Consider the following 15,128-nt stretch of genomic DNA (forward strand, 5'->3'; position numbering starts at 1 on the left):
GCTGTTATCACTAGGATATGGAATACTGCAGCATTGGGATAGGGAATACTGTATCACTAGGATACAGAATACTACTGTATTGGAATAGGGAATATTGCAGTATTGAGATAAGGAATACTGCTGCATTGGGATATGGAATACCTTTGCATTGGGATAGGGAATACTGCATCACTAGGATATGGAATACTGCAGCATTGGGATAGGGAATACTGCACCACTAGTGTGTGGAATACTACAGGATTGGGATAGGGAATACTGCATCACTAATGTATGGAAAACTGCAGGATTGGGATAGGCAATACTGTATCACTAAGACAGGGAATACCACAGCCTTGGGACAGGGAATACTGCAGCATTGTGACAGGGAATACCGCAGCATTGGGATGAGAATACTGCTGCATTGGAGTAGGGAATACTGCAGCATTGGGTTAGAGAATGCTGCAGCATTGGGACAGGGAATACTGTATCACTAAGGTAAGGAATACTGCAGCACTGGGATAGGGAATACTGCTGCATTGGGATAGGGAATACTGCTGCACTGAAATAGGGAATATTGCAGCACTGTGTTAGTGAATACAGCTGCATTGGGATATGGAACACTGCAGCATTGGGATAGGGAATACTGCATCACTAGGATACAGAATATAGTAGCATTGGGATAGGGAATACTGCAGCCTTGGGATATGGAATACTACAGCAATGGGATAGGGAATACTGCAGCGTTGGGATAGGGAATATTGTATCACTAGAATATGGAATACTGCAGCAACAGGATTGGAAACTGTGCATCTTTCCATTCAGGTTAATGAAAGACCAAATTTACATTCAATGAGATGAAACCGTGTTGAAAAATCAGTTGGTAATTTGAGAAAAAGGAATTGTGCTCCTGGGCTCAGGGAAAAGAAGAGTTAACTCAATTCAGAAGGACTTGGTGATGTTCTTGTACCTTTTAAACCAGGTGGTTTGAAAGACTTGTTTCTGTGCAATGTAATATATTCCACAGTACGGTGAAAGGATAGAACAACAGGTATGATGAGATTCAATAATTTCAATTGGTAAAACTAGCCATTGTATTAAAAAATAGCGAGTATGTGACCCAACACACTGCAATTGGTCTATAATTAAACAGGATATCTCCTCGGTTCTGTCCTACAGCTCAGGGCAGTGTTCTGATCCTGATCCTGATCCAAGCAACCGCCTTGCTGTCATAGTCACCTTCCTCCCAATTTTTTTAATATCCTCTTTCTACAAATCAGACTGCCTCTCAGTGACTGCCTTCACTTAAAATTCAGATTTCAGTGTCAGTTTATAGTCAAACTCATCCCACCCTATCTAACCAGAACCTGCAGCCAAACAGATTATCTTGGCATTGGTTTGCTGCTGAATTCAAATGATTATTGGCAAAACAACAGTGAATGTCAACAATCAGTGGAATGCCACATTAGTTTCCGGTGTTTGCAGGATTGCTGGTTCAGAAGCTCCATCTCATCTCTAATCAATCCTGTCTATTTAACTGCTCCAGAGCCAGCTTTAGCTCAGTATGAACATACTGAACATTTATAACACCAGGAAACATTCCACTCTTCCCTATAATGTGCTGATTTAAAATCCTCTCGCATCATAAGAACATAAGAAATAGGAGCAGGAGTAGGCCATCTAGCCCTTCGAGCCTGCCCCTCCATTCAATAAGATCATGGCTGATCTGTCTTGGCTCAGTTCCACATTCCCGCCCTCTTCCCATAACCCTTAATCCCCTCGCTTATCAAAAACCCATCAACCCGCGTCTTAAAAATATTGAGCGAGGCAGCCTCCATCGCCTCAACGGGCAGAGAATTCCAGAGATTCACCACCCTTTGAGTGAAGAAGTTCCTCTTCAACTCCGTTCTAAACCGCCCCCCTTTATCTTGAGGCTGTGCCCTCTAGCCCTACTGTCCTTTCTGAGCGGGAAGAGCCTCTCCACCTCTATCCTATCCAACCCATTTATCATCTTATATGTCTCAATGAGATCTCCCCTCATTCTTCTAAACTCTAACGAGTACAAGCCTAGTTTATTCAGCCTCTCCTCATAGTTCAACCCCCTCAACTCCAGTATCAGCCTAGTAAACCTCCTCTGCACTCCCTCCAAGGCCAAAATAACCTTGCGTAAGTACGGCAACCAAAACTGCACACAGCACTCCAGCTGCGGCCTCACCAGTGCCCTGTACAGTTGTAGCAAGACCTCCCTACTTTTATATTCAATCCCCCTCGCTATGAAGGCCAGCATCCCATTCGCCTTCCTGACCACCTGCTGCACCTGCAAGCTGGGTTTTTGCGACTCATGCACAAGGACCCCGAGGTCCCTCTGCACCGTTGCATGCTGCAGTTTTTCGCCATGTAAGTAATAGTCCTTCCTACCATTATTCCTACCAAAGTGGACAACTTCACACTTGCCAACATTAAATTCCATTTGCCAGTTCCTGGCCCATTCGCCCAGCCTATCTAGATCCTTCTGCAGACTTTCCACACCCTCCGCACAATTTGCCGTTCCACCAATCTTGGTGTCATCAGCAAATTTCGACACCATACACTCGGTTCCCTCCTCCAGATCATCTATATAAATGGTAAATAGCTGAGGCCCCAGCACCGACCCCTGGGGCACTCCACTAGTCACCAACTGCCCATCCGAATAGCACCCATTGACCCCCACTCTTTGCCTCCTATTTGACAGCCAATCCCCTATCCACGCTAACACCCTACCCCCAACTCCATGCCCCCTCACCTTCTGTAATAACCTCTTGTGCGGCACCTTATCAAACGCCTTCTGAAAATCAAGAAACACCACATCCACCGGCTCTCCTCTATCCACCGCCCTAGACACATCCTCATTGTACTCCAATAAATCCGTCAGACACGACTTCCCCTTAACGAAACCGTGCTGCGTCTGCTCTATCAATCAATTCTCCTCAAGATGCCTCGCTATTTTCTCCTTGATCACGGATTCTAACATTTTACCTACAACAGACGTTAAACTAACCGGCCTATAATTCTCTGCCTTTTGCCTGCCACCCTTCTTAAACAACGGCGTAACATTAGCCGTTTTCCAATCTTCCAGCACTTCCCCGGAATCCAGCGATGTTTGGAAAATAATCATCAAGGCATCCACTATCACCTCCGCCATTTCTTTCAGAACCCTTGGATGCATTCCATCCGGTCCTGGGGACTTGTCCACAATCAGTCCCTCCAGTCTGTCGAGCACTGCCTCTCTAGTAACAATAATGTAATTCAGGCCCTCCACTCCTACCACCTTTCCATCGCTAACACCCATCAGTGGTTTGGAAGCTATCGGAGAGGATTCTTCGGGACAGGATTTACATGCATTTGGAAAAGAATGGCCTAATTAGGGAAAATCAACATGGCTTTATGTGGGACAGGTCATGTCTTACTAACTTGATTGATTTTTTTGAGGAGATGATGAAGGTTCTTGATGAGGGTAGAGCAGTAGATGTTATCTGCATGGATTTTAGTAAGGCTTTCAGCAAGGTCCCTCATGGTAGATTCATCCAGAAGATTACAATGCATGTGATCCACGGTAACTTGGATTCAGAATTAGCTTTCCTATAGAAGTCAGAGAGTAGTGGTGGAAGGGTGTTATGCTGGCTGGAGGTTGTGACTAGTGGTGTTCTGCAGGGATCCGTACTCGGATCTCTGCTGTTTGTGATATATATAAATGACTTGGACGAAAACATAGATGGTGGGTTAGTAAATTTGCAGATGACACAAAGATAGGTGGAGTTGTGGATAGTGTAGAAAGCTGTCAAAGGATGCAGGATATAGATCAGTTACAGATATGGGCAGAGAAATGGCAGATGGAGTTTAATTCGGGCCAGTGTGCGGTGCTGCACTTTGGGAGATTAAATATTAAGGATAAGAATACATTTAACGGCAAGACACTGAACAGCACTGATTTACAGAGGGATCTTGGGGTTCAGGTCATAAAAGTGGCCACACAAATAGATAGGGTGTAAAAGAAGACTTATGGTATGCTTACCTTTATTGGTCAGGCGTAGAGTACAAGAGTCAGGATGTTATAGAACATAGGACAGTACAGCACAGTACAGGCCCTTCAGCCCTCAATGTTGTGCCCAGCTATGGCCAAACCCGAGATCAAGCTATCCCACTCCCTATCATTCTGGTGTGCTCCATGTGCCTATCCAATAACCGCTTGAAAGTTCCTAAAGTGTCCGACTCCACTATCACAGCAGGCAGTCCATTCCACACCCCAACCACTCTCTGAGTAAAGAACCTACCTCGGACATCCCTCCTTTATCTCCCACCATGAACCTTATAGTTATGCCCCCAAGTAACAGCAACATCCACCCAAGGAAATAGTCTCTGCACGTCTACTCTATCTATCCCCCTCATCATTTTATAAACCTCTCTTACGTAGCCTCTCATCCTCCTCTGCTCTAAAGAGAAAAGCGCCCCCCTCAACCTTTCCTCATAAGACCTACCCTCCAAACCATGCAACTTTACAACTCATGTTGCAACTTTGCAACTTTGCAACTTTGGTTAGGCTGCACTTAGAGTATTGTGTTCAATTCTGGTAGCCACATTACAAGGATGTGGAGGCTTTGGAGAAGGTCAGGGAGAGTTTTAATCTGGGATGCTGCCTGGATTAGAGGGTGTGAGCTATAGTGAGATGCTTGAAAAATGAGGGTTGTTTTCTTTGGAGCGACGGAGGCAGAGGGGAGACCTGATAGACGTCTATAAAATTATGAGAAGCATAGATAGGGTTGACAGTCAGAATCTTTTTCCCAGATTTGAAATGTCTAATACTAGGGCGCACGCACTTAAGGTAAGAGTGGGAAAATTCAAAGGAGATGTGAGGGACACGTTTTTTTGCACAGAAATATGTGTCTGGAACATGGTGGTGGTACGGACAGATATGATAGGGGTGTTTAATGGGCTTTTGGATAAGCAAATGAATATGCAGGAGGGATATGGACCAAGGGTAGACAGAAGGGATTAGTTTAATTTGGTGTAATGTTCGGCACAACTTCTTGGGCCGAAGGGCCTGTTCCTGTGCTGTGTTCCATATGACCCACGTCAAAGCCATTTTTCTCCTTTTTCCTCTATTCCTCACTTCACTATTTTTTCTTTTGTTGCTTCCTCTCTGTATCATTCTCTCCTTTTTCTCCCACAATAGCTCTCGGGATTTATGATAATTACATAAGAACAGAAGAACATAAGAAATAGGAGCAGGAGTAGGCCATGTAGCCCCTGGAGCCTGCCCCGCCATTCAATAAGATCATGGCTGATCTGTCGTGTCTCAGTTCCACTTTCCCGCTTTCTCCCCATAACCCTTAATCCCCTTGCCTATCAAAAAACCTATCAACCCGCGTCTTAAATATATTTAGCGAGGCAGCCTCCACCACCTCAACGGGCAGAGAATTCCAGAGATTCACCATCCTTTGAGTGAAGAAGTTCCTCCTCAACTCTGTTCTAAACCGCCCCCCCTTTATCTTGAGGCTGTGCCCTCTAGTCCTACTGTCCTTTCTACCTTAGATCAAGAAGTTAATCTTGATTGCACAGAGTGTGATACGGTCACAAGAAATGGCTATGCCTGAGATTAACTAGAGCCTTCTCTGGGTTCCTCTCAATGCCCCTCGCTCCTTTGATTTGATGTATTATTGTCACATACAGTGTTAGTATACAGTGAAAAGTATTGTTTCTTGCCTCCATACAGGCAAAGTATACCATTCATAGAGAAGGAAAGGAGAGTGTACAGAATGTAGTGTTACAGTCATAACTAGGGAATAGAGAATGATCAACTTAATGTGAGGTAAGTCCATTCAAAAGTTTGATGGCAGCAGGAAAGAAACTGTTCTTGAGTCGGTTGGTACGTGATCTCAGACTTTTGTATCTTATTCCCGACAGAAGATGGAAGAGAAAATGTCTGGAGTGTATGCAGTCCTTAATTATGCTAGCTGCTTTTCTGAGGCAGCAGGAAATGTAGACAGAGTCAGTGGATAGGAGGCTGCTTTGAGTGATGGAATTGGGCTACATTATAACCCTTTGTAATTTTTTGCAATCTTCAACAGACCAGGAACTATACCAAGCTGTGATACATCCAGAAAGAATGCTTTTAAGGTGAGACTCGTAGTGGACATACCAAATTTCCTTAGTCTTCTGAAAAAGTAGGGGCTTTCTCAACAGTAGTGTTGGCATGGGGGGACCAGGACAGGTTGTTGGTGATCTGGACACCTAAAAACTTGAAGTTCTTGAGCATTTCTGCTTCACCCAGTTGATGTAGACAGGGGCATATCCTCCACTATGCTTCTTGAAGTTGATGACTATCTCCTTTGTTTTGTTGACATTGAGGGAAAGATTATTGTCATCGCACCAGTTCACAAGATTCTCTATCTCATTGTTTGAGATCTGAATGACTACGGTGGGGTAATCAGCAAACTTGAAAATTGAACTGGAGGGGAATTTGGCCACAGTCATAGGTGTATAAGGAGTATAGTAGGGGGCTGAGAACATAGCCTTGTGGGGCACCGATGTTGAAGATTATGGTGGAGGAGGTCTTGTTGCCTATTCTTACTGATGGGTTAGGAAGTTCAGGATCCAGTCACAGACAGAGGAGCGGAGCCACAGGACACAGAGTTTGGGGATAAGTTTCATAGGAATAATGGTGTTGAAGGCTGAGCTGTAGTCAATAAATAGGAGTCTGACATTGGTGGCTTTGTTACTTAGATGTTCTAGGGTTGAGTGTAGGGCCAGGGAGATGGCATCTGCTGTGGACCGTTTGTGGTGATAGGCAAACTCTAGTGGATCCAGGCAACCTGGGAGCTGGAATTGATTCCTGCCCCAATTAACCTTTTGAAGCACTTCATAATGATAGATGTTAGAGCCACCAGACGATAGTCATTAAGGCACGCTGCCTGGCTTTTCTTTGGTATAGTGATGGTGGTCATTCTCTTAAAGCAGATAGGATCTCAGATTGTTGTAAAGAGAGATTGAAGATGTCAGTGAATACTCCCGCCAGCAGATCCATGCAGGATCTGAGTGCTCGTTCAGGTACCCCATCTGGGGCAGTCACTTTCTGTGGGTGCAAGAAGCTCTTCAACATGTGCCATCTACTCAGCAGCCTCTTCCTCATCTTCGTCAGTGTTGGAGGAATGGTGATCGATGATGCCCTCCTTCCTCAGGGCCTTCCTCCCCTCATCCTCATAGTGCTAGATTGCATGGTGTGGAGTTGCCAGCATTGGACAGTTAGAAGTCTCACAACACCAGATTAAAGTCCAACTGGTCTATATTTTATCATGAACTTTCAGAGCGCCATTCCTTCATCCAGTGATGAATCAGCAGCACTCTGAAAGCTCGTGATACCAAATAAACCTGTTGGACTTCAATCAGGTGTTTTGAGACTTCTTACTAGACTGCATGGAGTAACACCACACTATGCTAAACCCTCACTGGGAAATATTGAAGGGCTTCACCAGACTATTCTAGGCACCTGAATCTCAGCTTCAGAAGCCTAATTGTTACTCGTACGGATCTGTGATGGACCCTGGATTGTAGCTTTCCTCTGCTGCAGACTGAGGGTTTCTCACATTTCAATGTGTAGTCCTTCTCACTGAGAATCCAGCTCTGCAGGGCAGCAGGGGACAGGGACAACTGTGGCAATTGGTATTGTCTTTGTGTTTAGGCAACATGGTTGTTGCCTGGGAATTGTGCACACACACCTGAAAGATCTACTTTTGATGGGCCAGTTCTAAATTGATGGAATGGAAACTGTTATGTTGGTGAAGGCCATTGACTGGTCTATGGAAGCCTTTTTGGCTCCTTGATGTGTGCAGTAAATGACATCTTGAAGAATCCAGTGATAGTCTCAAAGCTGATGGCACTGTCTGTTTGTATAGGTAAGTGCAGTCATGCATATCATCCCCAGCTCTCCTGAACATGGTATTGGTCATTCTGATGCACTGATAGTCTACAGCCTGGGAGATTCCACCCAAATCCTTGTGAATCCCAGAAAACTTCCAGATGCGTAGATGCTGAGTGATGCAGTGATCTTCAGGGCCACTGGCATTGGGTGTCTTGCAAACCCTACACATCTTAGCAAATCCTGCAGGATGGCAGAGAGTCAGTGATGGCCTTCCTTGAAGGTCTTAGTTGACATTAACGCTCAAGCATTTGTAGATAATCTTGATGTATCTGGTACATTGCCTCCTGAGAGTAGGCCCTTATTTAGGTTGTAACTTGTTGCAAATTTCTTTTGTGCATTTCTCTGCTGTGCCCAGCCAGTGACTGACCCTCTTTGTGGGGAGCTATTGCTTACTGCTTCTCCCTCCCTCTGTGTCAGCCCTCCTCCACATTTCGGGCAATGGGTCAATCAATCCCATCCCACTGGTCACTATCCTTACCCTCCCATGCACTACGTTACATCAGGCTGCCTCCAGAGCCCTCCCATTGCTACTGCCTTTTAAAGACGTGCCACTGCCCCTCTCTATCATTTGCAGATTGCCCATGCCAGCACTGTTGATGCCACCTTTACAGGACTCTCCTCTGATGCAGCAGCCCCCAGTTTTGCACATCTTCCACTATTGGCTGCAATGGCCACCACTCACATTTTTCCCTGTGGACCAATAAGTTCATGCAAAATGGTTGCCAGAGGCCATAGGTGATCTTGCTTCGTATCTGCCATCTTTAACCACTCAGAGCTCTGAAGACCTGTGATTCTCAGGCACTGTTTGAAAATATGAAAGTCCAGTAAATTCCACTCAAACACCTGGGAATTCCCGGTAAATATCTTTTAAGCAGGCTGAATTGATGTCCTGCCATCTCTTAGAATAATAGAATCCCTTCAGTGCAGAAGTTGCCATTCAGCCCATCGAGTCTGCACTGACTCTCTGACCCCCACCCCCCCCACCCCCTAAACTCACACAGTTTCCATGGCTAATCCCACCTAACCTGCACATCTTTGGAGTGTGGGAGGAAACCCATGCAGACACAAGGAGAATGTGCAACTCCACATAACCCCCTCTATTCTCTATCTCCCTGACTCCTGTAAAATTCTGAGCCAATGTCATGATGTTCCATGAGAGCACATCCATCCCACCTGAAGCCTCGACTGCTACCCTGTTCACTCAGACTGAGTGCAATTGCACCTACTGTGTCTGTTCTCATATTAGTGAGTGATAAGGTGTTAAATGAAGCTAGTTAACAATGTAATTACAGTAGCTGTCACATCTCCAAAGAGAACAATGGGAGTGATTGTAGACAGTGAAACATTCATTTTTATTTACACAGCATTCTTTGTGGATTATAAAACAGTAAAAGCTGGATGGCACTCAGACACACAGAACAGGATCTTCCAGAATGAGTAAGCACAAATATTTGTTTATGTCACCTTGACCTGGATGCCTGAGCCTTACAGGTCATTATGCTCTCAGGTGGGTCTCTTCCAACTGCTCCCAATGCAGGACACTGTCTGACTTGCTGCTCCTCCTCTACGTAAACTGAACACTATACCAAAACACATCTAACTTTGTCAGCGGGCTCCTGACAATCGTGCTGTCACACAAGGCAAGTCAAAGGTTCATCCTGTCATATAGGGCAGGTCGAAGGTCCATCTGGTCATGTGTAGAACAGGTCAAAGCTCCCACCTGTCATATAGAACAGGTCTAGGGATTGTTTTGTCATGTAGAATAGGTCTGGAATGATTGTGTCACATGGGGTGAATCAGAAGGTCTTAGTCTCTCATAGGCTGGGTCAGGGGAGTTTTTCATGCAGCCAGTATTCTAATATTATGATAGAAAGATACAAGTGAGCATCTACTGCTTCACTTCCAGAGTTGCCCAGTACATGCAAGGTCTGTAATTGATTTCAGGCTGCAATAGATGAGAAATTACAAGATAGAACAATGAATAGGCCCTCCAAGCCTGCGCCGACCATGCTGCCCGACTTAACTAAAACCAGGCATCCACCACTCTCTGTGTAAAAAATCTGCCTCATACATCTCCTTTAAACCTTGCCCCTCGCATCTTAAACCTATGCCCTATTAACCTATTAAAAGATGAACCTGCTGACAACAGAAAGCATTCTTTCTGGTTGTATCAGAGCTTGGTATAGCTCCTGCTCTGTCCGAGACTCTGCAAATCAGCCTCCCATCCATTGACATTGTGTACACTTCCCACTGCCTCTGCAAAGCAGCCAGCATAATTAAGGACTGCACACACCCTGGACATTCTCTCTCCCACCTTTTTCTGTCGGGAAAAAGATACTAAAGTCTGATGTCATGTACCAACCGACTCAAGGACAGCTTCTTCCCTGCTGCCATCAGACTTTTGAATGGATCTATCTTGCATTAAGTTGATCTTTCTCTACACCCTAGCTATGACTGTAACACTACATTCTGCATTCTCTCATTTCCTTCTCTGTGAACAGTATGCTTTGTCTATTCATTGCACAAGAAACAATACTTTTCACTGTATACTAATACATGTATTAATAATAAATCAAATCAAAATCATGTCACACACTCCAATCCTTTCCATTTGTGACTGCCATTGTCAGTAACATTAGATAAAGTTCCCATCAAATGCACTCAGCTACTATCTTTCAAACACATGCTTGCCCCTCAGTGCCCCTTGTCAAATTGTGCCCCTTCCCCCTCCGAATTTAACTCATTGTCATTCTGTGCTGGCTTGTAGGTTGGGTGAATCTGCCAGGAAACAATTCTGCTTCAAAACTGTACGTCTATACAGTTACTTTTTTTTCTTAACTTTTACCTGTTTCAGGCGATGCAAGGTGTGTGGTCAGTGCTGTTGAAAAGAAAGGGAGTTGAACAGGGATGAGAAGTTAAGTGCTAACAGCTTTTGTCCCCGATGAAGGCTTTGAACGTGACTCGGCCAACATATCATTTATCTCTCTGAGCTTCCTGGCAGTTTCCAACAACTTCTGACTGAGAATGATTATTGGTCCCAAACATCTTACAGTCAGTGAAGTACTTAATCGGAAACTATCTAAACTGTTGCCACTCCATAATAGCAGAAAAAAGGAAGCTGCAAAGTTTCTTTTTCTTTTTTCACAAGACGTGGGCATCCCTTTAAGGCCAGTATTATAACTCATCCCTAACTGCCCTTGAGTAGGTGCTGGTGGGCTGCCTTCTTGATGCTCTGGAGTCCATATTGCATAGGTACACCCAAAATGCTGGCAGAGAGCAAGTTCCTGGATTTTGACCCAGCGACAGTGAAGGAACAGTGATATATTTCAGGATGATGGGTTGCTTGGAGGGGAGCTTGCAGTCGGTGATGTTCTCATGTGTCTGCTGCACTTCTTTAGAATCATAGAATCTCTACAATGCAGAAGGAGGTCATTTGGCCCTTTGAGCCTGCACCGACCACAATCTCACCCAGGCCCCATGCCTGTAATCCCTGTATTTACCCTGATAATCCCCTGACACTAAATGTCAATTTAACATGGCCAATCAACCTAACCCACATATCTTTGGAGTTTGGGAGGAAACTAGAGCACCCGGAGGAAACCCATGCAGACATGGGGAGAACATGTAAACATGTATGACTTGCTGCTCCTCCTCAACATAAACTGAACACTATGCCAAAACACATCTAACTTGGTTAGTGGGCTTCTGACAATCGTGATGTCACACAAGGTAAGTCAAAGATCCATCCTGTCATATAGGCAGTCACCCAAAGCCAGAATCAACCACTGGGTCCTTGGAGCTGTGAGACAGCAGTGCTAACCGCTGTGCCACCCTTGTCCTTCCTTAGTATAAAATAAGTGGCTTGAACCCATTCTGCCTTTAGTGGCTTATGTTAAAATCAGGGCTCGGTGAAGCCAGCTTCACTGTCATTGTTCCCCATTTCTTTGAAAGTAAATGGCCTCAAGTCCTGGGCCCAGTCACTCAAACACCAACCTATGCATGGCTGTAAGATTAAACAGGATCTATTGTGATGTTGGTCTCTCCTTCAAGTTATGGTTCGTGGAACCAGCCATTGTAAGAATTCAGCATGAAGGGGAGGTATTAGCTCAGGTTTCAAGCATTGCAGTATTTTCCTTTTATTATTATTTATGTTGGGGAAGTCAGAGCTTCCATTGAACTAAGCTTCTTCAGCCAAATTGGCATGAGTTTTGCAGGGGTTGTGGTGGAGAGTGATATCAGTGTGTAATCTGCAGACTTTTTGAAAGGGATGGGGAGAGGATGGATATTAGTAATGTTGCCCTTTGAAGAATTGTTCTTTCATTATGAACAACAGCTGTTCTCTTGTCAAATGCCAATTCCTTCTCAACTCTTTTTGGTTGCTAGGCAGCAAGGGGAGGAAGTAAGTGGTCTGGAAAACAATATGAACCTTCCCTCACATTCCATCTGCAATGCCTTTAACTGATGCACATTGGGACCTAACTTCAAACAGTCTTGATACTGGAGTTAGCAAGTGCAAATGCAATTAGTCTGCATGGGTTTCCTCCGGCTGCTCTGGTTTTCTCCCACACTCCAAAGATGTGCAAGTTCGGTGGTTTGCCCCTTAGTGTCCCCAGATGTGTAGTTTAGGGGGGATTAGCAGGGTAAACAAATCAGGGAGAGATAAGCATGCATCGCAAGGGACAATAAGAAAATGCCATTTGACACTTCAAGCAGATTCCTTTCACTTACACCCACCCCATCAAAGACTTGAGGTGGCACAGTGGTTTGCACTGCTGCCTTACAGTGCCAGGGATCCGGGTTCAATTCCCGTTCTGGGTCCCTGTCTGTGTGAAGCCTGCATGTTCTCCCCGTGTCTGCGTGGGTTTCTTCCAGGTGCTCTGGTTTCCTCCCACAGTGTGAAAGGCATGCTGGTTAGGTGCATTGGCCATGCTAAATTCGAACAGGTGCCAGAGTGTGGCGACTAGGGGATTTTCACAATAATTTCATTGCCCTGTTAGTGTAAACCTCCTTGTGACAATAATAAATAAACTTAAAATCTTATTTAATTATCAGAGCAGATATTCAGAAGTCTTTCTGCACCAAAGCCCCAGAGGTCGTCTACATTCCACAAAGGTCAACTTTCTAGCCAGAGATTCAGCTGCTAAGGACCTGCCATGGCCCACACACAACTATCTCCAACTGTATGGATCTGCAAAGCCCTTAGATATGTTCTTAACCAGCTCATAGAATCCCTACAGTGCTGAAGGAGGCCATTCGGTCCATCAAATCTACATTGACTCAATGACAGAGCATTTTATCCAGGCCCTACTCCTATACCCCACATATTTACACTGCTAATCCCCCTACCCTACATATCTTGGGACACTAAGGGTCAATTTATCATGGCCACTCCACCTAACTTGCACATCTTTGGAGTGTGGGAGGAAACTGGAGCACCCAGACGAAACTCACACAGGTCAGGGAGAATGTGCAAACTCCACACAAACTGTCACATAAACAGGCTAGAATCGAACCCTGGGTCTCTGGCACTGTGAGACAGCAGTTCTAACCTCTGTGCCAACCGGCCGCCCACTCGCTGTTCAACCAATTTTTCTTATTGTGTAAGTGTTCAATATTTAAAATATTTTGTTTCTGACTGGGCTACATTATCAAAGATACTGGCATATCCACCTACAGCAAACAATACATCCCGTTCTGGTGAAAGGTCACTGACCTAAAACACTATCTCTATGTTTCCCTCTCTCTCCACAGATACTACCTGACCAGCTGATCATTTCCAACATTTTCTGTTTCCATTAAGCCAAGTGTAGCTAAAAAAAAGGAGTCTTATACAGCAATATTAACAGGTGGCAGAGCTTACCTGAGGCAGGTCCAGATGTTCCCTCCAAGAGTGCCCAGCACAATGGGGAAGATGGCAGATGCAGAAACTCCAGTAAAAACAAAACTGAGCAAGAGGTGGTTTGAGAAATCCTGGTTCTCCTGTGGAGATCGGGCCAGGAATAGAATAAAATGATTCAGAGGCCAGTGGAGGACTGTCACTGGTGAGGGGTTTTCCCTACCTTGACTTCCTTTTATTCGATTAGCTGGGAGTTAGAAAAAGAAAGGAGTTTGTTAATTTGCATGTGCAGTGTTTTACATAAACATTTGATTGTGAGTTCACACAAACACTGCAGTTGCTGTTCAGGACTAGCCCACCGTGTACAGAACACCGAGCCTCCTGTACTCAGTGACTGAGCTCCACTGGAGGAAGTTTCTTCAATAAATATATATCTGTACAGGAAATAGGTGATTAAAATAAAAGGGACTTGCTGGCAGTGCCCGAGGTGTTCTTGGAGTGACTTAACCATTCAGTAGCTATCCTACGAATGGTTAATTGTTAACCAGTCCCCTGCATCAGCAATAAAACTCGTCCTACAGGTTAGCTTGTTTGCATTGAGAAATAAATAGGTGTCAGTTTTCCAACTAAAACTACAGCTCCTCCTGTGAACTGGGAATTTCAAACAGGAAAGGGTAAAAGGAATTGAACAAACAGCTCCTGTCCTGCTTTGAACCCCACTTTCCCCAGTCATAAAATTGCTACGATGCAGAACAGACCATTTAGTCCATTGAGTCTGCAGCAACCCTCCGATAGATCATCCTACCGAGGCCCTAATCCTGTAACCCTGTGCATTGATCATGGCTAATTCCCTTAACCTACATATTTTAGGACATAAGGGTCAATTTAGCATGGCAAATCCAACTAACCTGCACATATTTGGAGTGTGAGAGGAAACTGGAGCACCTGGAGAAAACCCCACAGACAAGGCGAGGGTGTGCAAACTCCACACAGACACTGACCCGAGGCCAGAATTGAACCCGGATCCCTGGTGCTATGAGGTTGATTGGACAGTACTCCCAACTGATTGGACATCACTCTGATTGGATAGCTCTACCAGCTGATTAGATAGAGCTCCCAGTTCATAGAAATCATAGAAACCCTATAGTGCAGAAGGAGGCCATTTGGCCCATCGAGTCTGCGCCGATTACAATCCCACCCAGGTTCTACCCCTATATCGCTACATAATTATCCAATAATCCCTCTAACCTACACATCTCAGAACACTAAGGGGTAATTTTGTCATGGCCAATCAACCTAACCCGCACATTTTTGGACTGTGGGAGGAAACCAGAGCTCCCGAAGGAAACCCACGCAGACACG

General features: G+C 44.9%; 1 protein-coding gene across 1 annotated transcript in view; it reads right to left on the reverse strand.

Annotated features, from left to right (window-relative positions):
• The window catches only part of ehf (ets homologous factor), a 74,600-nt gene extending 60,354 nt beyond the window's left edge, over nt 1-14,246 (reverse strand). The window contains exon 1 of the mRNA XM_080190537.1: nt 13,791-14,246. The gene's annotated coding sequence lies outside the window, so the exon portion shown is untranslated. The remainder of the gene's footprint in view (nt 1-13,790) is intronic.
• Nucleotides 14,247-15,128: the final 882 nt, after the last annotated feature.

The sequence above is a fragment of the Carcharhinus amblyrhynchos genome, chromosome 6, assembly GCF_965287045.1.
Source record: "Carcharhinus amblyrhynchos chromosome 6, sCarAmb.v2.hapA, whole genome shotgun sequence".
NCBI lineage: Eukaryota > Metazoa > Chordata > Chondrichthyes > Carcharhiniformes > Carcharhinidae > Carcharhinus > Carcharhinus amblyrhynchos.